At 47.6% G+C, this 23,163-nt stretch overlaps 1 protein-coding gene and 1 non-coding gene across 4 annotated transcripts in view; both read left to right on the top strand.

Annotated features, from left to right (window-relative positions):
• ZNF487 (zinc finger protein 487) overlaps positions 1-23,163 on the top strand; it is a 46,375-nt gene that overhangs the window by 7,405 nt on the left and 15,807 nt on the right. The gene's annotated exons all lie outside the window — the stretch shown is intronic.
• LOC115936109 (U7 small nuclear RNA) lies at positions 15,723-15,786 on the top strand. The gene has a single exon (XR_004071691.3). It is a non-coding gene; the product is annotated as a U7 small nuclear RNA (small nuclear RNA).

The raw sequence follows: 23,163 nt of genomic DNA, 5'->3' as shown, positions 1-23,163 counted from the left end.
TCAGACGGGGCGGCTGGGCAGAGACGCTCCTCACATCCCGGACGGGGCGGCAGGGCAGAGGTGCTCCCCACATCTCAGACGATGGGCGGCCGGGCAGAGACGCTCCTCACTTCCCAGATGTGATGGCGGCCGGGAAGAGGCGCTCCTCGCTTCCTAGATGGGATGGCGGCCAGGCAGAGACGCTCCTCACTTTCCAGACTGGGCAGCCAGGCAGAGGGGCTCCTCACATCCCAGACGATGGGCGGCCAGGCGGAGACGCTCCTCACTTCCCAGACGGGGTGGCGACCGGGCAGAGGCTGCAATCTCGGCACTTTGGGAGGCCAAGGCAGGCGGCTGGGAGGTGGAGGTTGTAGCAAGCCGAGATCACGCCACCGCACTCCAGCCTGGGCACCATTGAGCACTGAGTGAACGAGACTCCGTCTGCAATCCCGGCACCTCGGGAGGCCGAGGCTGGCCGATCACTCGCGGTTAGGAGCTGGAGACCAGCCCGGCCAACACAGTGAAACCCCGTCTCCACCAAAAAAATACGAAAACCAGTCAGGCGTGGCGGCGCGCGCCTGCAATCGCAGGCACTCGGCAGGCTGAGGCAGGAGAATCAGGCAGGGAGGTTGCAGTGAGCTGAGATGGCAGCAGTACCTTCCAGCTTCGGCTCGGCATCACAGGGAGACCGTGGGGAGAGGGAGAGGGCGAGGGCGAGCTTATGTTCTATGACCTTTCTAAACTTACTCGTTCTAGCTTTTTTTTTTTTTTTTTTTTTTTTTTTGAGACAGAGTTTTGCTCTTGTCGCTCAGGCTGGAGTGCAATGGCATGATCTCTGCTCACTGCAACCTCTGCCTCCTGGATTCAAGCAATTCTCCTGCCTCAGCCTCCCGAGTAGCTGGGATTACAGGCACCCGCCACCACGCCTGGCTAATTTTTATAATTTTTAGGAGAGACGAGGTTTCACCATGTTAGCCAGGCTGGTCTCGAACTCCTGACCTCAGGTGATCCACCCACCTTGGCCTTCCAAAGTGCTGGGATGACAGGCCTGAGCTATCCTGCTGGGCCTAGTTTTTTTTTTTTTTTTTTTTTTTTTTTTGAGATGGAGTCTTGCTCTGTCACCCAGGCTGGAGTGCAATGGAGCAATCACGGCTCACTGCAACCTCCCCCTACCGGGTTCAAGAGATTCTCCTGCCTCAGCCTCCCAAGTGGCTGAGATTACAGGCACATGCCACCGCACCCAGCTAATTTTTGTATTTTTAGTAGAGATGAGGTGTCACCATGTTGGCCAGGCTGGTCTCGAACTCCTGACCTCAGGTAATCCACCTGCCTCAGCCTCCCAAAGTGCTGGGATTACAGGAGTGAGCCACCATGGCCGGCCCGTTTTTTTTGTTTTAATCAATTTTTTTGTAGAGATGGAAGTCTCACTATGTCACCTAGGCTGGTCTCAAACTCCTAGCCTCAAGCAATTCCCCCCAGCTCAGCCTCCCAAAGTGTTGGGAGTACAGACATGAACCACTGCACCTAGTGGAGGAGTTGTCTTTTTGTATATTGCTTGAATTTTTTTTTTTTTTTGGAGACAGAGTCTCGCTCTGTCACCCAGGCTGGAGTGCAATGGCGTGATCTTGGCTCACTGCAACCTCTGCCTCCCGGGTTCAAGTGATTCCTCTGCCTCAGCCTCCTGAGTAACTGGGACTGCAGGTATGCACCACCACACCTGGCTAATTTTTTGTATTTTTAGTAGAGATGGGGTTTTCACCATGTTAGCCAGGATGGTCTCCATCTCCTGACCTCGTGATCCGCCTGCCTCGGCCTCCCAAAGTGCTGAGATTACAGGCGTGAGCCACCGCGCCCGGCTCCTAAAAGTTTTCTAACAAAGCTCCTTCTCTCCTTGTCCTTTGGCTAGAAAGCGCCAAATTTTCTTAGGCTTTTAAAATCTGTACCCATTGATGTTTTCAGATTGCTGGCTTCTGTAACATCTAGTCTGGAATATATGAGGCAAAAAGAATACCCAGGGAACCCAGCACTGTGTCATTCTTTGAGTTCCAAGATCCCGTGCTGGTCTGCTATTTTCTACCTTTCAGTCCATATCATGTTTATTTATATATAATTTCAGGGTGTTGAGCTTTACTTAATGGGAGGAGTATGAAGCACTACCCTGAACTGGAAGTGTTGCTTTCATTTTTGAAAGACATTTTTGTTGCCGGGCGTGGTGGCTTTCCTTTGTTTAGGTTTCATTGAGCTTCTTGGAATTATAGGTTTACAGGTTGTTAGTTTTTTGTTTGTTTGTTTTTGAGATTAGGTTTCACTCTGTCACCCAGGCTGGAGTGGCATGATCTCAGCTCGCTGCAACCTCTGCCTCCGGGCTCAGGTCAGCCTCTCATCTCAGCATCCCAAGTGGCTGGGACCACAGGCGCACACCACTCCAGGCTAATTTTTTTATGTTTTTGGTAGAGATAGGGTTTCACCATGTTGCCCAAGCTGGTCTTGAACTCCTGAGCTCAAGTGATCCTCCTGCCTCGGCCTCCCAGGCAGTGCTGGGATTACAGGTGTGAGCCACTGCAGCTGGCCTTAGATTTATGGGTTTTTATTGTAAGGGTAGAAAGATTTAGGCCATCATCTCTTTGAATATTTTTTATGCCAACAACCCCCCATCCTCCTTCCAGTTATGTATATCTTAGGCTGCTTTAAATCATCACACAGCTCAGTGATGTTCTTTTCATTGTTTTGGATTTTTTTTTCAGAAATGAACTTAGTTGCCTTCAAGTTCAGTAATCTTTTCTTCTGTAATGTCTAATCTGCTGTTCATTTCATTCAGTGTATTTTTCATCTCAAACATGGTTTTCATTTTCAGAATTTTTTTTTTTTCTTTAGAGACGAGATCTTGCTAGGTTGTGCAGGCTGGTCTTGAATTCCTGGGCTCAAGCAATTTTCTCACCTCAGCCTTCCAAAGTGCTGGGATTATAGGTGTGAATCACCACAACTGGCCCATTTTCAGAATTTTGACTGGATGTTTTTATATCTTTCCTATACTGTAATTCTCATTGTAGGTCATGTTTTCTTGCCTGTTTGCATGCCTGGTATCTTATTGGATGTTAGGCATTGTGAATTTTACTTTTTGGATGCAGGATATTTTTGTATTCCTGTGAATCTTCTTGAGCTTTATTCTGGGATATAGTTAAGTTACCTGAAAATAGTTTGTTCTCTTTGGTTTTTGTCTTTTCAGGATTATTAAGGTCCAGCGCATTGTTCATTCTGGGGCAAACTATTCCCCACTGCTAAGGGTAGATCTTCCTGAGTACTTTACCCAATGGGCCATGAATTATGACATTTTCTTTTCTTTTTTTTTTTTTGATCCTCAAAAATTTTATTTTATTTTGTTTTAACTTTTTTTTAGTATTTATTGATCATTCTTGGGTGTTTCTCGGAGAGGGGGATTTGGCAGGGTCATAGGACAATAGTGGAGAGAAGGTCAGCAGATAAACATGTGAACAAAGTTCTCTGGTTTTCCTAGGCAGAGGACCCTGCGGCCTTCCGCAGTGTTTGTGTCCCTGGGTACTTGAGATTAGGGAATGGTGATGACTCTTAACGAGCATGCTGCTTTCAAGCATCTGTTTAACACAGCACATCTTGCACCGCCCTTAATCCATTTAACCCTGAGTTGACACAGCACATGTTTCAGAGAGCACGGGGTTGGGAGTAAGGTTATAGATTAACAGCATCCCAAGGCAGAAGAATTTTTCTTAGTACAGAACAAAATGGAGTCTCCTATGTCTACTTCTTTCTACACAGACACAGTAACAATCTGATCTCTCTTTCTTTTCCCCACTTTTCCCCCTTTTCTATTCGACAAAACCGCCGTCGTCATCATGGCCCGTTCTCAATGAGCTGTTGGGTACACCTCCCAGATGGGGTGGCGGCCGGGCAGAGGGGCTCCTCACTTCCCAGATGTGGCGGCCGGGCAGAGGCGCCCCCCACCTCCCAGACGGGGTGGCCGGGCGGAGACTCTCCTCACTTCCCAGACGGTGGCTGCTGGGCGGAGGGGCTCCTCACTTCTCAGACGGGGCGGCCGGGCAGAGGCACTCCTCAGTTCCCAGATGGGGTCGCCGCCGGGCAGAGGCACTCCTCACCTCCCAGATGGGGTGGCAGCCGGGCAGAGGCGCTCCTCACCTCCCAGACGGGGCGGCCGGGCAGAGACGCTCCCCACATCCCAGACGATGGGTGCCCGGGCAGAGACGCTCCTCTCTTCCTAGACGGGATCACGGCCGGGAAGAGGCGCTCCTCACTTCCCAGACTGGGCAGCCGGGCAGAGGGGCTCCTCACATCCCAGACAATGGGTGGCCAGGCAGAGACGCTCCTCACTTCCTAGACCGGGTGGCAGCTGGGAAGAGGCTGCAATCTCAGCACTTTGGGAGGCCAAGGCAGGCGGCTGGGAGGTGGTGGTTGTAGCGAGCGGAGATCGGAGATCACACCACTGCACTCCAGCCTGGGCAACATTGAGCACTGAGTGAGCGAGACTCCGTCTGCAATCCTGGCACCTCAGGAGGCCGAGGCAGGCATATGACTCGAGGTCAGGAGCTGGAGACCAGCCCGGCCAACACGGCGAAACCCCGTCTCCACCAAAAAATACAAAAACCAGTCAGGCTGGCGGCGCGCGCCTGCAATCCCAGGCACTCAGCAGGCTGAGGCAGGAGAATCAGGCAGGGAGGTTGCAGTGAGCCGAGATCCAGGCAGTACAGTCCAGCAGAGGGAGACGGTGGAAAGCGGGCGATGGAGACGAGGGAGAGGGGGAGACCATGGAAAGCAGGAGACGGAGACGACGGAGAGGGAGAGGGGAGAGGGAGAACAACATTTTATTTTCTTTTCTTTTTTTTTGAGAGAGTCTCGCTCTGTTGCCCAGGCTGGAGTGCAGTGGCACGATCTTAGCTCACTGCAACCTCCACCTCACGGATTCAAGTGATTCTCCTGCCTTAGCCTCCTGAGAGCTGGGATTACAGGCATGTGCCACCATGCCCAGCTAATTTCTGTATTTTTAGTAGAGACGGGGTTTCACTATGTTGGCCAGGCTGGTCTTGAACTCCTGACCTCAAGTGATCTGCCCGCCTCGGGCTCCCAAAGTGCTGGGATTACAGGCGTGAGCCACCACGCACAGCCTGAATTATGACGTTTCTAATCTGCCTGGTGTAGGAACAGGCACTATTCCATGCCCTGTGTGAGCACTGGGCACTGTTCCCTCTGATCTTTTTAGATGGTTCTTTTGACAGATGTGGGTAATGCCCTTATACTCATGTGCTGATCAATACAACTGCTGAACTCTCAAGGGGGATGCTGTAGGTCTCTGGGGTTTTCTCTCCATGCAGCTCTTTCTTCTCTGGTGCTGTGTTCTGTGAATTCTAGCTGCCTGTGTCTCCCCAGACTATCAAATCTATCTTTTCAACTCAAGGAATCTGCCAGGCTCTGCCTTAGTTATTTTTCCTTGTAGCACATTCTACAAACTACTCAAGTCAGTTAGCTGGGGCACTTGTAGGACTCATCTCATTTGTTTCCTATCTCTTAGGGATTACTCTCCGTTTTCTGATGTTCAGGGTCTTGGAAACCTTTTTTTTTTGTTGTTGTTTTTGGAGACGGAGTCTCACTCTGTCGCCCAGGCTGGAGTGCAGTGGCGTGATCTCGGCTTACTGCAAGTTCCACCTCCCGGGTTCACGCTATTCTCCTGCCTCAGCCTCCGGAGTAGCTGGGACTATAGGTGCCTGCCACCATGCCCGGCTAATTTTTTGTATTTTTTGTAGAGACGGGGTTTCACCATGTTGGCCAGGATGGTCTTGATCTCCTGACCTCGTGATCCACCTGCCTCAGCCTCCCAAAGTGCTGGGATTACAGGCGTGAGCCACCATGCCTGGCCAATTGGAAACCATTTTTGTCCTTACATTTTGTCAAAAAATGTTTTTTTTTTCCAATGTAACCTGGTCCCTGTTACTCAATTCGTCTTGAGCTGAAGTGGAGAATTGAAGATGGGGCATCAAGCATTCATTTAATCTCTTATTGAATTCTAATAATAAAAGTACAGTTGACCCTTAAACAAAATGGGTTTGACCTGTGTGGGTCCATGTATATGTGGATTTTTTTCTTTTTTAAGGAGATGGGGTCGGCTGGGTGCGGTGGCTCCTGCCTGTAATCCCAGCACATTGGGAGGCCGAGGTGAGTGGATCACTTGAGGCCAGGAGTTTGAGACTGACCTGGCCAAGATGGCGAAACCCTGTCTCTACCAAAAATATAAAAAATTAGCTGGGCGCGGTGGCGCACACCTGTAGTCCCAGCTATCGGGGAGGCTGAGACAGGAGAATTGCTTAAACCTTGGAGATGGAGGTTGCAGTGAGCCAAGATCTTGCCACTGTACTCCAGCCTAGGTGACAGAGGAAGACTCCGTTTCAAAAAAATAAATATATAAAAATAAAAAAAATGAGCTGGGCATTGTGGCAGATGCCCATAGTCCCAGCTACTGGAGAGGATGAAACAGGAGGATCACTTGAGCAGGAGATAGAGGCTGTGGTGAGCTCTGATTGCATCACTGCACTCCAGGCTGGGTGACAGAGTAAGAACCTGTCTCCGAAAAAAAAAAAAAAAAAAGCTGGGTGCAGTGGCTCACGCCTGTAATCCCAGCACTTTGGGAGGGTGAGCCAGGCAGATTGCCTGAGCTCAGGAGTTTGAGACCAGCCTGGGTGACATGGTGAAACCCTGTCTCTACTGAAATACAAAAAATTAGCAGGGCATGGCGGCGTGGGCCTGTAATCCCAGCTACTCTGGAGGCTGAGGCAGGAGAATCGCTTGAACCTGGGAGGCGAAGGTTGCAGTGAGCCAAGATTGTGCCACTGCACTCCAGCCTCAGCGACAGAGCGAGACTCTGTTTCCAAAAAAAAAAAAATCAACTGTATATCTAATGGTACTGAAAAGAGAGAAACCACAAGACACTGGTATATATTGACATACACAAGTCACAGAGAATAGAAATGGACTGGATGTTGAAGCACAGTGATGCATATATTATTAGTCAAGTCAACTCACTATTTAAAGCTAATTTCATAGGAAAATTCTACTTAATTCAGTCTAACATTATGTAAGTAACCAAGGAAGAGTTAACAGCTGTGTTACAGAAGTGAACTATAAGCTTGTGAATTCAGTATTTAAAAAAAATTCCTTTTCAGTATTTTGTAATGCTTCAACGTGCATTTTGAGCTTATTTCTGCTTATATTGTTGTAATGTTCCTCAGCAGTTAACATGTATTGAAGCATTTTTTTTTTTTTTTTTTTTAATGAGACTGAGTCTCACTCTGTTGCCCAGTCTGGAGTGTAGTGGCACTATTTCAGCTCACTGTAACCTCCGCCTCCTGTGTTCAAGTGATTTTCCTGCCTCAGCCTCCCAACTAGCTCGAATTACAGGCACCCACCACCACGCCTGGCTAATTTTTGTATTATTAGTAGAGACGGGGTTTCCCCATGTTGGCCAGGCTGGTCTCGAACTCCTGACCTCAGGTGAGCCACCTGCCTTGGCCCCCAAAGTGCTGTGATTACAGGTGTGAGCCACCATGCCAGGCCTGAATGTTTACTTTTACTTTTAATGTAAGTTTTAATTTAAATACTGATACTTGATTCAGTTATTGGAAAACTTTTTTTTTTTGAGACGGAGTTTTGCTCTTTTTGCCCAGGCTGGAGTGCAATGGCGCGATCTTGGCTCACTGCAACCTCCGCCTCTCGGGTTCAAGTGATTCTCCTGCATCAGCCTCCCTAGTAGCTGGGATTATTGGCATGTGCCACCACACCCGGCTAGGCTCATTTTGTATTTTTAGTAGATACAGGGTTTCTCCATGTTGGTCAGTTTGGTCTCGAACTCCCAACCTCAGGTGATCCATCCGACTTGGCCTCCCAAAATGCTGGGATTACAGGTGTGAGCCACCAAGCCTGGCCTCTTTTTTGTTTTGTTTTTTTTTGAGACGGAGTCTCACTCTGTTGCCCAGGCTGGAGTGCAATGGTGAGATATCGGCTCACCACAACCTCTGCATCCTGGGTTCAAGTGATTCTCCTGCCTCAGCCTCCTGAGTATCTGGGATTACAGGAATGTGCTACCACACCTGGCTAATTTTTTGTATTTTGAGTAGAGACGGGGTTTCACCATGTTGGCCAGGAGTTCAACTCCTGACCTCAGGTGATCTGCCCGCCTCGGCCTCCCAAAGTGCTGGGATTATAGGCGTGAGCCACTATGCCCAGCCGGAAAGCTTTTAAGTGCCCAGAATAATTTGGGTGTGTGAATGCCTTTTTATCCATAGTAAATTTAATAAAATCTAATTATAGATCAAGTATTTCTGATGTAAATTTAGCATCTAAATTTAAGTGGCTGTGAAGTGTAAAATAACAGTAGATACCAATGATTTAGAAGAAAAAAAAGCCTTGACATCTCTATTTCCTCATCTCTAAAGGTGATAACACTTGCACTATGGTGATCCTACTAGTAATACATTTGGAACCACGTTGTAAACTTCAGAGTTTGCACCATTATTATTATTTTTTATTATTATTATTTTTTGAGATGGAGTTTCGCTCTTGTTGCCCAGGCTGGAGTGCAATGGTGCGATCTTGGCTCACTGCAACCTCCATCTCCCAGGTTCAAGGATACTCCTGCCCCAGCCTCCCTAATAGCTGGGATTACAGGCATGTGCCACCACACCCAGCTAATTTTGTATTTTTAGTAGAGATGGGGTTTTTCCATGTTGGTCAGACTGCTCGTGAACTCCCGACCTCAGGTGATACGCTTGCCTCGGCCTTCCAAAGTGCTGGGATTACAGGCGTGAGCCACCATGGACGGCCTATTATTATTATTATTAGAGATGGAGTTTTGCTCTTGTTGCCCAGGCTGGAGTGTAATGGTGCGATCTCAGCTCACTGCAAACTCCACCTCCTGGATCCAAGCGATTCTCCTGCCTCAGCCTCCTGAGTAGCTGGGATTACAGGTGTGCGCCACCAGGCCTGGCTAATTTTGTATTTTGAGTAGAGATGGGGTTTCACCATGTTGGTCAGGCTGGTCTCGAAGTCGTGATCTCAGGTGATCCACCCGCCTTGGCCTCCGAAAGTGCTGGGATTATAGACATGAGCACACTGTGCCTGGCCAAAGTTTGCACCATTATTATTATTATTATCATTTTTCTTTTGAGATGGAGTTTTGCTCTTGTTGCCCAGGCTGGAGTGCAATGGCGTGATCTCGGCTCACTGCAGCCTCCACCTCCCGGGTTCAAGCAGTTCTCCTGCCTTAGCCTCCTGAGTAGCTGGGATTACAGGCATGGGCCACCACGCCTGGCTAATTTTGTATTTTTAGTAGAGACGGGGTTTCTCCACGTTGGTCAGGCTAGTCTCGAACTCCCGACTTCAGGTGATCCTCCTACCTCAGCCTCGCAAAGTGCTGGGATTACAGGCGTGAGCCACCGCACCGGGCCAGTTTGCACCATTATTATGGGAGCACTTGCAAAGCCTGCCAGTTGATGGTAGGGTGGAAAAGAAGAGGACAACTAGAAGAGAGTTCCTACACCGCAAAGTAAACTTTGCTGGCTCTGCGAGGAGCAGGAAACCTGCATGATGAGAACAAGGACTGGGTGGCACTGCAGGAAATGCTCAATTCGAGTTTCACTTCCTGTGTTATCACTTTTTCTTTGCTGCAATTTCATCTTTGTTGGTCAATTCTCTTTTAATTTTCCATTTTTTTACATTCTCTGTAAATGTAGTTTTTATGAACTAGAGAGTCTGACTCCATATTTTATCTTTGACTACTGTCAGCTCTCAAGCCCCACCTCTTCCCTCCCCTTCTGTCCCACACCCGGATGGCTGATTCAAAAGCCCAGGTGCTTCCTCTTTTGGCTCTAAAGGCAAGCTCAAGCCACGCAGGCCCCAGCATGTGCATTGGAGCCTTCATTTCCGCCCCACTCCTTAACCTTAATAACACCCAAAGCCAGTCTCTTTTCCCTGCTCTCAAGCCATTTTTTTTTCTTCTTTTTCTGGAGACAGGGTCTTGTGTCACCCAGGCTGGAGTGCAGGGCCCTGATCACAGCTCACTGCAGCCTAGACCCCTGGGCTCAAGCGATCCTTCCAGCTCAGCTTGCCCAGTAGCTGGAACCACGGGGGTGTGCCACCACGCCTGGCTAATTTTTTAATTTTTTTTTTGTAGAGATGAGGAGTGCCACTGTGTTGCCCAGGCTGATCTCAAAACTCCTGAGCTCAAGTGATCCTCTCTTGGCTTGGCCTCCCAAAATGCTGGGGTTACAGGCATGAGCCATTGCACCCAGCCTTAAGCTATTTTTGAACCCATTTGGGATTCATCCCTGTTCTCCCCAGAAAGCCTCATGTGAGTCATAAGCCTTTACATATTCTCTCTGTGCATGTGGGGCTGTCACCAGTTTTGAAAAACCAGGTTTTGGGTGGGGAATCTATCTCGTATCTTTGGGTAATATCACAGATAAACACAGCAGACATTAACATTTTATTCAGTAACCACTGACAGTAGGGGAAAGAGCTGAGCTCCATTCTGATTTGTGCAGTGATGATCGGGCTTTTTTTCTTTTTTTGGTGGTTGGATATTTTATACCTTTTTTTCATTTTCTTCCTTTTTTTTTTTCCAAATACTCTCCACTGAATGTAGTCGATTGGTGATTTTAAAGGGGGAATGAGGGAGTATGGAGGGGTACGAGTTGGGGCTCAGTAGAGTTGGGGATGTGAAAAATTACAAGGGACCAGTGTAAATGTGATGAGGCCAGCGGTGTCTGCCTGCTGGCAGTGGTCAAAGTTAGATTCCATCCTCCCACGGAGACTGGGAGACAGAGGCCTTATCTTTCCCAATCACTACATTTCAAAGCAATGGCTCCTTGAGAAAGCTATGTTCCTTGAGAAAGACACTTCTTAGCTGTAGGAGATACACACTTGCATACACATACACAACATGTGTATCACATAAACATCTCAAAGGGACAGAGGACAGATTCATAACCGTAAGTCCTTTTTAGTAAATGCTCTAAGAGAGAGCGGTCAGGAGCCTATGGTCAGATATTGGCAAGAATAGTAAGTTATCCTGGCAGCACTGAGATTTCTCAGGCAGGCATTTTAATGGTGGGGACTGGGGTCATCCTGGGAACACAGGCTATGCTACTAAGCCATGCCAATTTGTCTCTCAGTGCAGAGTTTCAGATGGAGTTATGGGGGGAGAGTTCTGCAGTTCTCAGTAACCACAACAGTATATATCACTGGAAGATGAAGCCCACACAACTACAGATGTTACTGTTTCTGAGTGAGCCGAATAACAAACTTACAGTGAGCAGTCACCAACAGACAGAAGTGATGTGATTGGTTACTGATCATGACACGCATTTGTTATTAATGTGATGATGTGTAGACTGAAGAGCTAGCAGCCTGCACTTTATGCGAAAACTCACAGTTAATATACTGTGTACCTGAAATTTGAGTTGTGTCGTTGGGGGACTGGTGTTATTAAATCATGGTGACTGAAATTCGTGCATATCAGAACTGTACCAAGCAAGGGCTGCCTGATGAGTATAATGCTCTCATGTTTTATGGGAATTTATATAAATTTAAAATAATATGAATAAATATTTGAAAGTTGTATGTTATGCACAAGGTTTGAAATAATGCAATTCTTTTAATATTTTAAAAAATTGTTAGGACTCAGATTTTCTTTTATCTTTTCTTTTTTTTAAGGTACGGAGTCTCGCTCTGTCGCCCAGGCTGAAGTGTAGAGTGCAGTGGCATGATCTCAGCTCATTGCAACTTCCACCTCCTGGGTTGAAGCAATTCTTCTGCCTCAGCCTCCCGAGTAGCTGGGAATACAGGTGCATGCCGCCACGCCCGGCTCATTTTTGTGTTTTAGTAGAGATAGGGTTTCACCATGTTGCCCAGGCTGGTCTCAACTCCTGAGCTCAGGCAATCCTCCCGCCTTAGCCTCCCAAAGTGGTAGGATTACAGGCGTGAGCCACTGCACCTGGCCCTCGACTCACAGATTTTCAAAATACTTTTGAACAGTAAGCTGAGGACAGTGTTTATTATGACTATACTGGTCTTCTTTCACTAGCTCACAAAATTTAACTACATCACTTGTCAGTCTCCTAAAAATGCAGTGTATGTGCTTTGAAACTTGTGAATGATCTGCTGATTTGTGCTATTTTAATATTCAATGTTGTTGAAAGAATAGTTTTTAAACCAAGTAATGCAAAAATTTATTTAGTGTAACATGAATGCTTGTGCTGTAAAACATACTGGAAAATCAATAGCTCTGGAATAAACTTTGGATTTTTAATTAAAATTGATTTTGATGTACTTATGCAGTTAAATTGGTAGAGACTAGTCTGAAAAGCTGAGAAAAGATAAAGCAGAATTAAAACAAAATCTATCTTATTCGTAGAGCCATGTCAAGAATGCATTCTCTCTACACCTATTCCAATGGGCACATTAGTACTTGATTATGCAGGGAGTGAATCATGCCAAGTCTTCACGTACACATTGCTCCCATCACTGCTGTGCAGTGAGCCGTGACTGCGCCACTACACTCCAGCCTGGGCAACAGAGCCAGACCTTGTCTCAAAAAAAAAAAAAAAAGTCCTTTAAGGGATACGAGGCTGTGTGTGATAGTCGTTTTCTTTTAGTTTGCACTTTTTTTTTTTTTTTGAGACAGTCTCGCTCTGTTGCCCCGTCTGGAGTGCAGTGGCTCCATCTCGGCTCACTGCAAGCTCCACCTCCCGGGTTCAAGGCCTTCTCCTGCCTCAGCCTCCCGAGTGGCTGGAACTATAGGCGCCCGCCACCACGCCCGGCCAATTTTTTTTTGTATTTTTTAGTAGAGACGGGGTTTCACCGTGTTAGCCAGGATGGTCTCGATCCCCTGACCTCCTGATCCGCCCGCCTCGGCCTCCCAAAGTGCTGGGTTTACAGGCGTGAGCCACGGCGCACGGCCTAGTTTGCACTTTTATTCACCCTCAAATTCTGTGTATTGCAAGTAAGTCTCAAATTTTGAGAAGCGAGCACTATCCCATTGGCATCGTGACTACCAACCACCACATCACTCAGCTGCTTTGCTTTCCGGGAGAATCCCTGCGCCATGGGTTCTCTCGCCTTTCCATGCCTGCCGTGCAGGCGTCCTTTGCGGTCTTTTGTCCACGTCCGGGTCAACGCCTGACGCGCCCCTTCCCGGCTGGACGACGCAGCTCGGGGCGGGGCGAGGCGAGGTTGTGTCGCGGAACCTGACGGGAAACGGCCCCTCTAGGTCCGTGGCGCGCGGCGCGCTTGTGGCAGCGACGGGCACTGCCGCGCATGCGCAGCCCATTTCCGAGAGTGGCAGGGCTGGGCGCGGTGGGGTCGCCTCTGGGGTCAAAGAGCACGCTGAACCCGCGGGAGGGCGGGGCCGCGGCCTTGGCCCTTTGGCGCGTAGGAGACAGCGCGCCAGGCTGGCAGCCGGCCTTAGCGGCGTTTGCCGCTCTTGTGCGGACGCCACTGCGCGCCCTAGTGGGGACTACGGGGACGCTTCGCGCTCCAGGAAGGAGGCGGGCAACGCCCGCTCTAGCACAGTCCGGGAGCTGGACCTCGGGGCTCACCGCTCTGCTTGCCCTCTAAAAGCCCATTCGGCGGAAGTCCAGCGTTGCATGGTTACAGTACTGAGCCCCAGACATCGTTGCCAAGTATAATGCAGGCTCCGTTTTATCCTGGGGCACTTGTAGTCAGGGTTCGTGGGCCCGCACTTCATAATGGAGGGCTGCGGGCCTAGTCTGAACCGTCCAGCCAGTGTGTCCTCAGTCGTCTTGATTGGGTTTTTGAAGGACCAACCCGAGATTCTGGGGCACAGGGAGTTACAAGACTTGGGGCCCTGATGTAAGCCCCAAATAAAATGATTTTGGCCCCTAGGGCCAGATCCGAATTTCTAAAACCAGAGCAGCGCTTGTAAGGTAGAGGAAGCATGGCCCACCTGAATGGGGACTTCTCACCAGAGTTTCACAGCGGCGGAGGACGAGGCTGAGAAAGAGCACGGCCCAGATTTGCACGGAGAGGCAATATGTAATGCCTGTGCTCCACAAGCCACCCCAGCTGACTCAACAGGAGTTTTGCTCCAGCTGTCAGAGAGGTGAGCTGGGCCTAAGGCTAGGGTCAGGCTTGCCCAGGAAATGTCTCTCCATTTTCAGGGTTGAGAGAACCTGGTTGGGAGGGAAAGAAATATTACCTACCTCTAAGAAAATTATTTTTCTTTTTCTTTTGAGATGGAGTGTCGCTCTGTCGCCCAGGCTGGCGTGCAGTGGTGGGATCTCGGCTCACTGTAGCCTCTGCCTCCCGGGTTCAAGCGATTCTCCTGCCTCAGCCTCCAGAGTAGCTGAGATTACAGGCGCGCGACACCACGCCCGGTTAATTTTTGTATTTTCAGTAAAGATAGATTTTCACCATGTTGGCCAGGCTGGTCTTGAACTCCTGACCTCAGGTGATCCGCGCGCCTCTGCCTCCCAAAGTGTTGGGATTACAAGTGTGAGCCACTGCTCCTGGCCAAGAAAATTATGTCTTAAACACCCCAACGGCCTTTGAATTTTTCTGAATTATTTACTCATTCCAGATACTGAGAGCTTCCCATACTATGCCAATTACCACAGGTGGCCTTGAGAGATGTGGGTGCTTCCACCATGCTTACTCAGAAAGTAGTTCAGGAAACAGTTTCCTGGATTACCAATTTCTGCCTGACATGAAAGATGAAAACCACCGAACTCCAGAGGGGTGAATGTCCAGGTCATCCCATTCATTAGCTACTCCAGAGGCTGAGGCAGGAGAATCCCTTGAGCCCGGAAGGCGGAGGTTGTAGTGAGCCGAGATAGAGCCACTGAACTCCAGCCTGGGTGACAGAGTGAGACTCCATCTCCAGAAAACAAAACAAAACAACAAAACAAAAACCCTAGCGCGGTGGCTAACGCCTGTAATCCCATCACTTTGGGAGGCCGAGGGGGGAGGATCACGAGGTCAGGAGTTCGAGACCAGCCTGGCCAACATAGTGAAACCCCGTCTCTACTAAAAATACAAAAGATAGCTGGGCATGGTGGCGCATGCCTGTAATCCCAGCTACTCCAGAGGCTGAGGCAGGAGAATCGCCTAAACCCTGGAGGTGGAGGTTGCAGTGAGCCGAGATTGCATCACTGCACTCCAGCCTGGGCGACAAAGCAAGACTCCGTCTTGGGGGGGAAAAAAAAAGAAAAGAAAAGAATTCCTCATGAGATAGTTTGAACGCGCGAGTTGGAGGTTGCAGTGAGCCGAGATCACACCACTGCACTCCAGCCTGGGCAACAGAGGGAGACTCCGCCTCAATTAAAAAAAAAAAAAGAATTCCTCATGAGACATTAAGAGTTACAGCTCTTTGCCGGGCAGGGTGGCTCATGCCTGTAATCCCAGCACTTTGGGAGGCTGAGGCGGGCGGATCACGAGGTCAGGAGATCGAGACCATCTTGGCCAACATGGTGAAACCCCGTCTCTACTAAAAATACAAAAAATTAGCTGGGTGTGGTGGCGGGCGCCTGTAGTCCCAGCTACTCGGGAGGCTGAGGCAGGCGACTGGCCTGAACCCGGGAGGCGGAGCTCGCAGTGAGCCGAGATCAGGCCACTGCACTCCAGCCTGGGTAACAGAGCGAGACTCCGTCTCAATAAAAAAACAACAACAACAAAAACAAAACAAAACAAAAAAGAGTTACAGCTCTTTTAGAATTTGTCTGGCAGGCTTTCCAGTTTTTGCCAGTGTGAACCCAAAATATCTGAGATAGGCCTCAGTTAATTTAGAAAGTTTATTTTGCCAAAGTTGAGGACACGCGCCCATGACAGCCTCAGGAGGTGCTGATGACATGCGCCAATGTGGGCAGAGCACACTTTGGTTTCGTACATTTTAGGGAGACATGAGACATCAATATATGTAAGATGAACATTGGTTCAGTCCGGAAAGGCAGGACAACTGGAAGCAAAGGTGGGACAACTTGAAGGGCAGGTGGCTTCCGGGGTCTTAGATACAGAAGAGACAAATAGTTGCATTCTTTTGAGTTGCTAATTAGCCTCTTCAAAGGAGGCAATCAGCTTTGCATTTATCTTAGTGAGCAGAGGGGTGACTTTAGAGTGAGATGCAGGTTTGCCCTTAGCAGTTCCCAGCTTGAGTTTTCTCTTTAGCTTAGTGATTTTGGTGCCCCAAGATTTATTTTCCTTTCACCCTGGAAAGCCCCTTAAAAACAAAAAACAAAAAACAGTTCTTGGCATTGAAGTCTAAAAAACATTCTTTTTCCGGTCTTCCTGTAGATGACTTAGTAGAGAGTCTTCAGTCTTTCAGTGAGTACCAGAAATCAGTGCAGTCTGCTGCCTGTAATTGAGTACTTCGTGTGGATGGAGTACTCAGTCAGTACATTTCTAGGGATGGAGGCACCTTGGTCCCATAGACCTCTTTCTGATAGTCCTGCTTGATCCAGGCATAGAAGCTGGGATAGCTGCATGAAAGAATGGATTATGTCACCTTCAGATAAACTCCTTAAATGTATGTGTAGATTGTACAACAGCAAGGTTAAAGCTGTATTTTCTGGCAAGTATCTCCACATTTCCCTTTCTTATTTTGAACAACATGACTTGCTGGATCTGCCTGGTAGGGGTATCCAAATGTCATGGATACTTTAGTGCTTGCCTTAATTGAGCATTCTGTCCAGTTGATGCTCATGTTTAATCTCCCTAAAATGTCTTCTCAGTTGGTTTCTGATCTAGTCCTTCCTCTGTAATTATTTCTTTTTCTGTCTTGTCCGTGAAGTCTTCTTCCTCTTCCTGCCTCTCATTATTGCTGTTCCCAAGGTATCCAGTCTCTCTCTTTCTTTCTTTCTTTCTTTCTTTCTTTCTTTCTTTCTTTCTTTCTTTCTTTCTTTCTTTCTTTCCTTCCTTCCTTCCTTCCTTCCTTCCTTCCTTCCTTCCTTCTTTCTTTCGGTGTAGTCTCACTTTGTCTCCCAGGCTAGAGTGCAGTGGCATGGTCTTGGCTCACTTCATCCTCCACCTCCCAGGCTCAAGTGATCCTCCTGCCTCAGCCTCCCAAGTAGCCGGGACTACAGGTGTATGCTACCACACCTGGCTAGTTTTTGTACTTTTAATAGAGACAGGGTTTTGCCATGTTGGCCAGGCTGGTCTCAAACTCCTGACCTCAGGTGATCCACCCACCTTGGCCTCCCAAAATGCTGGGATTACAGGCGTGAGCCACTGCACCTGGCCCTTGGTTTGCTGAGACTTTTTATCATCCAGTGGGTATTGAACTTTTTAAAAAAATTTTTTAAGTCAGGTCTCACTCTGTCATGCAGTCTGGAGTGCAGTGTTGCGATCACAGCTCACTGCAGGTAACTCTGACTTCAGTCTCCCAGGTAGCTGGAACTGCAGGTGCACAGCACAATGCCTGGCTAATTTGTTTATTTTTTGTACAGACAGGGTTTTGCCGTGTTGCTCAGGCTGTGAGTTAATTATTATTATTATTATTATTATTTTCTGAGATGGAGTCTCGCTCTGTCGTCCAGGCTGGAGTGCAGTGGCTCAATCTCGGCTCACTGCAAGCTCTGGGTTCACGCCATTCTCCTGCCTCAGCCTCCCGAGTAGCTGGGACTACAGGCGCCTGCCACCACGCCCAGCTAATTTTTTGTATTTTTAGTTAGAGACAGGGTTTCACCGTGTCAGCCAGGATGGTCTCGATCTCCTGACCTCATGATCTGCCCGCCTCGGCCTCCCAAAGTACTGGGATTATAGGCGTGAGCCACCGTGTCCGGCCGTTGAATTATTATTTTTTAGCTAATAGACCAGAAGAATGAATTTAATTATTATTGAGATGATTATATTGTTTTATTCTTTTTCAGTGGATTGATTGATATTAACCTATGGATCGAGTTAATTTTATTAATATTTTGATTTTCAAATGTTAAATCAGCCTATTTTCCAGGAACAAAGTCATATTGTTGCTTTATCCTTTTAAAATATATTCCATGACAAATTGTTAGATGTTTTTGTGTCTTTGTTCCTGAAAGAGCCTGTTGTTTTCTTTCTTTCTTTCTTTTTTTTTTTTGAGACCAAGTCTTGCTCTGTCGCCCAGGCTGGAGTGCAGTGGCATGATCTCAGTTCATGGCAACCTCTGCCTCCTGGGTTCAAGCGATTCTCATACCTCAGCCTCCTGAGTAGCTGAGATTACAGGTGTCTGCCACCATGCCCAGCTAATTTTTTGTATTTTTAGTAGACACGGGGTTTCACCATCTTGACCAGGCTGGTCTTGAACTCCTGACCTCAGATGCCACCCACCTCAGCCTCCCAAAGTGTTGAGACTACAGGTATGAGCCACCATGCCTGGCTGTTATTTTCCTTTCTTAAAAGTCTTTTTTTTTTTTTTTTTGAGAAAGAGTCTCACTCTAATGCCTAGTCTGGAGTGTAGTGGCCCTATCTCAGCTTACTGCAACCTTCGCCTCCTGAGTTCAAGCGATTCTTGTGCCTCTGCCTCCCAAGTAGCTGGGATTACAGGCAGGCACCACCAGGACTGGCTAATTTTTGTATTTTTAGAGAGACAGGGTTTCACCATATTGGCCTGGCTGGTCTTGAACTCCTGGCCTCAAGTGATCTAACCACCTTGGTCTCCCAAAGTGCTGGGATAACAGGCGTGAGCTATCACACCCGGCCTCTTCTAATATCTTAATTTTTTTTTTTTTGAGACAGAGTTTCACTCTCATCGCCCAGGCTGGAGTGCAATGGCGTGATCTCGGCTCACTGCAACCTCCACCTCCCCAGTTCAAGCGATTCTCCTGCCTTAGCCTCCTGAGTAGCTAGGATTATAGGCGTTAGCCACCACACCCGGCTAATTTTTGTATTTATAGTAGAGATGGGGTTTCACCATGTTTATCAGGCTGGTCTCAAACTTCTGACCTCAGGTGATCTGCCTGCCTTGGCCTCCCAAAGTGTTGGGATTACAGGCGTGAGCCAACATGCCCGGCCCAGCCTTTTGTTTTTTTTGAGACAAGGTCTTGCTCTGTCACCCAGGCTGGAGCGCAGTGGTGTGATGATCATAACTCACCTCTCCCTTGAAGTCCTGGGCTCAAGCAATCCTCTGATCTCAGCCTCCTGAGTAGCTGGGACTACAAGCATGTACCATAATGCCTGGCTACTTTTTTGTATTTTTTTTAGAGATGGTGTTTTGCTATGTTGTCCAGGCTGGTCTTGAACTCCTGGGCTCAAGTGATCCTCCTGTCTTGGCCTCCCAAAACATCAGGATTACAGGTATGAGCCACTGCCCCCGGCCTTTGTTAGGTTTATATCAATTTTATGCCTGTTTCAGAAAACATGTTTAGTGTTTTCTCTTTATTCTCCATAAGTGCTTGTGTAAGTTTGGTGCTATTTATTCCTTAATTGCTTGTAAAATTACAGCAGTGAATTTTTCTAGGGTCTGGCTTTTCTTTATGAATAATTTTAAAATTATAGATTTAATTTCTTTATATTAGGGAAATTATCCTTTAGAACTTGATACAAGTCCTAGTTGTTTGTTTCTGCCTTGTCATTTGTCATCCCCAGGTGGGTGGCAGGTGTGTTTGTTCCAGGGCAAAGCTATGTCTCACACACACTAGTTCACATAACCCCATTCAGACCAAAAATTGTTCACAAACTTTTTGTCTCTTTATCTCCAAGGTTGGTCTGTAGTGAACTCAAAGCCTTAATTCTATCCCAGTCCTTTTAGTTAAAGTCAGCAGTGACCTCTAGTGGTGAAATCTTCAGTCTTCCTCTTAACATGACTTTCTTTTTTAAAAATTATCTAGTGAATTACTCTTTCTGTTTGTTTGTTTGTTTGTTTTTGAGATGGAGTCTTGCTCTGTTGCCCAGGCTGGAGTGCAGTGGCACGACCCCAGATCACTGCAACCTCTGCCTCCCAAAGTGCTGGGATTATAGGGTTGAGCTACTATGCCTGGCCCCTCTTACGTGGCTTTCTAGCCATATTTGATATCATTGATTACAGGCACACCTCGTTTTATTGTCCCTTGCTTTAATGTACTTTGCAGATATTGTGCTTTTTTTCTTTTTTCTTTTTTTAACAATTAAAAGTTTGTGGAAACCCGGCATTGAGCAAATCTGTAGACACCTTTTTTTTTTTTTTTTTTTTTGAGACAGAGTCTCCCTCTGTCACCAGGCTGGAGTGCAGTGGCGTGATCTCAGCTCACTGCAACCTTGGCCTCCTGGGTTCAAGCGACTCTTCTGCCTCAGCCTTCTGAGTAGCTGGGACTACAGGTGTGCACCACCATACCCAGCTAATTTTTGTATTTTTAGTAGAGGTGGGGTTTCACCATGTTGGCCAGGATGGTCACGATCTCTTGACCTCGTGATCCACCTGCCTCAGCTTCTTGAAGTGCTGGGATTACAGGCATGAGCCACCGCATCCGGCCTTTTTTCTTTTCTTTTTTTTTTTTTTTTAATAAATAGAGACAGGGGTCTCATGTTGTCACCCAGGCTGGAGTGCAGTGGCATGATCTTAGCTCATTGTAACCTTGAACTCTTCGACTCAGGGGATTCTCCTGCCTCAGCCCCCTGAGTAGCTGGGACCACAGCCATGCCTGGCTATGCCTGGCTAATTAAAAAATTTTTTTTGTCCAGGTGCGGTGGCTCATGTCTGTAATCCCAGCACTTGTGGAGGCGGAGGCGGGTGGATCAACTGAGGTCGGGAGTTTGAGACCAGCCTGACCAACATGGAGAAACCCTGTCTCTACTAAAAATACAAAATTAGCTGGGTAAGGTGGTACATGCCTGTAATCCCAGCTGCTCGGGAGGCTGTGGCAGGAGAATTGCTTGAACTCAGGAGGCAGAGGTTGCGGTGAGCCGAGTTCACGCCATTGCAATCCAGCCTGGGCAACAAGAGCAAAACTCCATCTCAAAAAAAAAAAAATTTTCTTTTTGGGCCAGGCGGATGGTTCATGCCTGTAATCCCAGCACTTTGGGAAGCCGAGGCAGGTGGATCACCTGAGGTCGTTAGTTTGAGACCAGCCTGGCCAACATGGCGAAACCCCGTCTCTACTAAAAATATAAAAATTAGCCAGGCGTGGTGGTGCACACTTGTAGTCCCAGCTACTTGGGAGGCTGAGGCAGGACAATTGCTTGAACCCAGGAGGCTAAGGTTGCAGTGAGCCGAGATCATGCCACTGCATTGCAGTCTGGGTTTCAGAGTGCAACACTGTCTTGAAAAAAAAAAAAAATTTTTTTTTTTTTTTGGTGGAAACGTGGTCTCACTATGTTGCCCAGGTTGGTCTTGAACTCCTGGCATCAAGTGATCTTCCCATCCCACCTTGGTCCCCCAGAGCCCTGGGACTGTAGGCATGAGCCACCTCACCTAGCCTCACAACTGTTTTTCTTTCTTTTTTTTTTTTAGCATGTGCTCATGTTGTGTCTCTGGGTCACATTTTGGTAATTCTTGCCCTATTTCAGACTTTTTTTTATTATCTATTATGGCAATCTGTGATCCGTGATTTCTGTTATTATTATTGTAATTGTTTTGACCGTATATAAGATGGTTATAATTAACAAATGTTGCCTGTGTTCTGACTGCTTCACTGACTGGCTGTTCCCCTTTCTCTCTCCCTTTCCTCTGGCCTCCCTATTCCTTGAGACACAACAATATTGAAATTAGGGTAGGTAACTACCCTGCAGTGGCCTCTCAGTGTTCAAGTGAGAGGAAGAGTCATACATCTTTCACTTTAAATCAGAAGCTAGAAATACTTAAGCTTAATGAGGAAGGCATATATCAAAAGCCAAGACAGGCCTAAATTAGGCCTCTTGTGCCGAACAGCCCAAATGTAAATGCAAAGGAACACTTTTTTTTCTTTTTTTTTTTTTGTTTTGAGACAACGTCTCACTGTGTCACCCAGGCTGGAGTGCAGTGGCACGATCTTGGCTCACTGAAACCTCTGCCTCCTGGTTCAAGTGATTCTTCTGTCTCAGCCTCCTGAGTAGCTGGGATTACAGGTGTGTGCCACCATGCCCGGCTAATTGTATTTTTAGTAGAAACAGGGTTTCACCATGTTGGCCAGGCTGGTCTCCAACTCCTGATCTCAGGTGATCTACCCGTCTCAGCCTCCCGAAGTACTAGGATTACAGGCGTGAGCCACTGTGCCTGGCTGGCATATTTGTTTATAGCATGGTTTACTGAAATTTTTTTTTCTTTTCTTTCTTTTTTTTTTTTTTTTTGAGATGGAGTCTTGCTTTGTCACCCAGGCTGGAGTACAGTGGTGTGATCTCGGCTCACTGCAACCTCCGCCTCCTGGGTTCAAGTGATTCTCCTGCCTCAGCCTCCTGAGTAGCTGGGATTACAGGTGCGCACCACCACACCCAGCTAATTTTTGTATTATTAGTAGAGACGGGGTTTCACCATGTTTGTCAGGCTGGTCTCCAACTCCTGACCTTGTGATCCACCCGCCTCGGCATCCCATAGTGCTGGGATTACAGGCATGAGCCACCACGTCCAGCTGGTTTACTGATTATTTTAAACAAATTATTGAGTCCTAATGTTCAGAAAAAAATATTTCTTTCAAAATGTTACTGCTCATTGACAAGCTAGTCACATAAGAGCTATGAGGTATGAAATTAATGTTGTTTTCATGCTTACTAGCATGCATCCATTCTACAGCCCATGGATCAAGGAGTAATTTTTTTTTTGAGACAGTTTCGCTCTTGTTGTCCAGGCTGGATTGCAATGGCGTGATCTCGGCTCACTGCAACCTCTGCCTCCTAGGTTTGGCGATTCTCCTGCCTCAGCCTCCTCAGTAGCTGAGATTACAGGTGCCTGCTGCCACACCCAGCTAATTGTTTTGTATTTTTTTTTAGTAGAGATGGGGTTTCATCATGTTGGCCAGGCTGGTCTTGAACTCTTGTCCTCAAGTGATCTGCCTGCCTCAGCCTCCCAAAGTGCTAGGATTATAAGCATGAGCCGCCGCGCCCGGCCAAGGAGTAATTTTGACTTTCAAGTTTTGTTTTTTATTTTTCTTTTTTTGAGATGGAGTTTTGCTGTGTCGCCCAGGCTGGAGTGCAGTGGCACAATCTCGGCTCACTGCAACCTCTGCCTCGTGGGTTCAAGTGATTCTTCTGCCTCAGCCTCCCGACTAGTTGGGA

Source organism: Gorilla gorilla, chromosome 8 (assembly GCF_029281585.2).
Source record: "Gorilla gorilla gorilla isolate KB3781 chromosome 8, NHGRI_mGorGor1-v2.1_pri, whole genome shotgun sequence".
Taxonomy (NCBI): Eukaryota; Metazoa; Chordata; class Mammalia; order Primates; family Hominidae; genus Gorilla; species Gorilla gorilla.
Note: the sequence above shows the minus strand (reverse complement) of the source record. Positions and strands in the feature narration are given on the sequence as shown.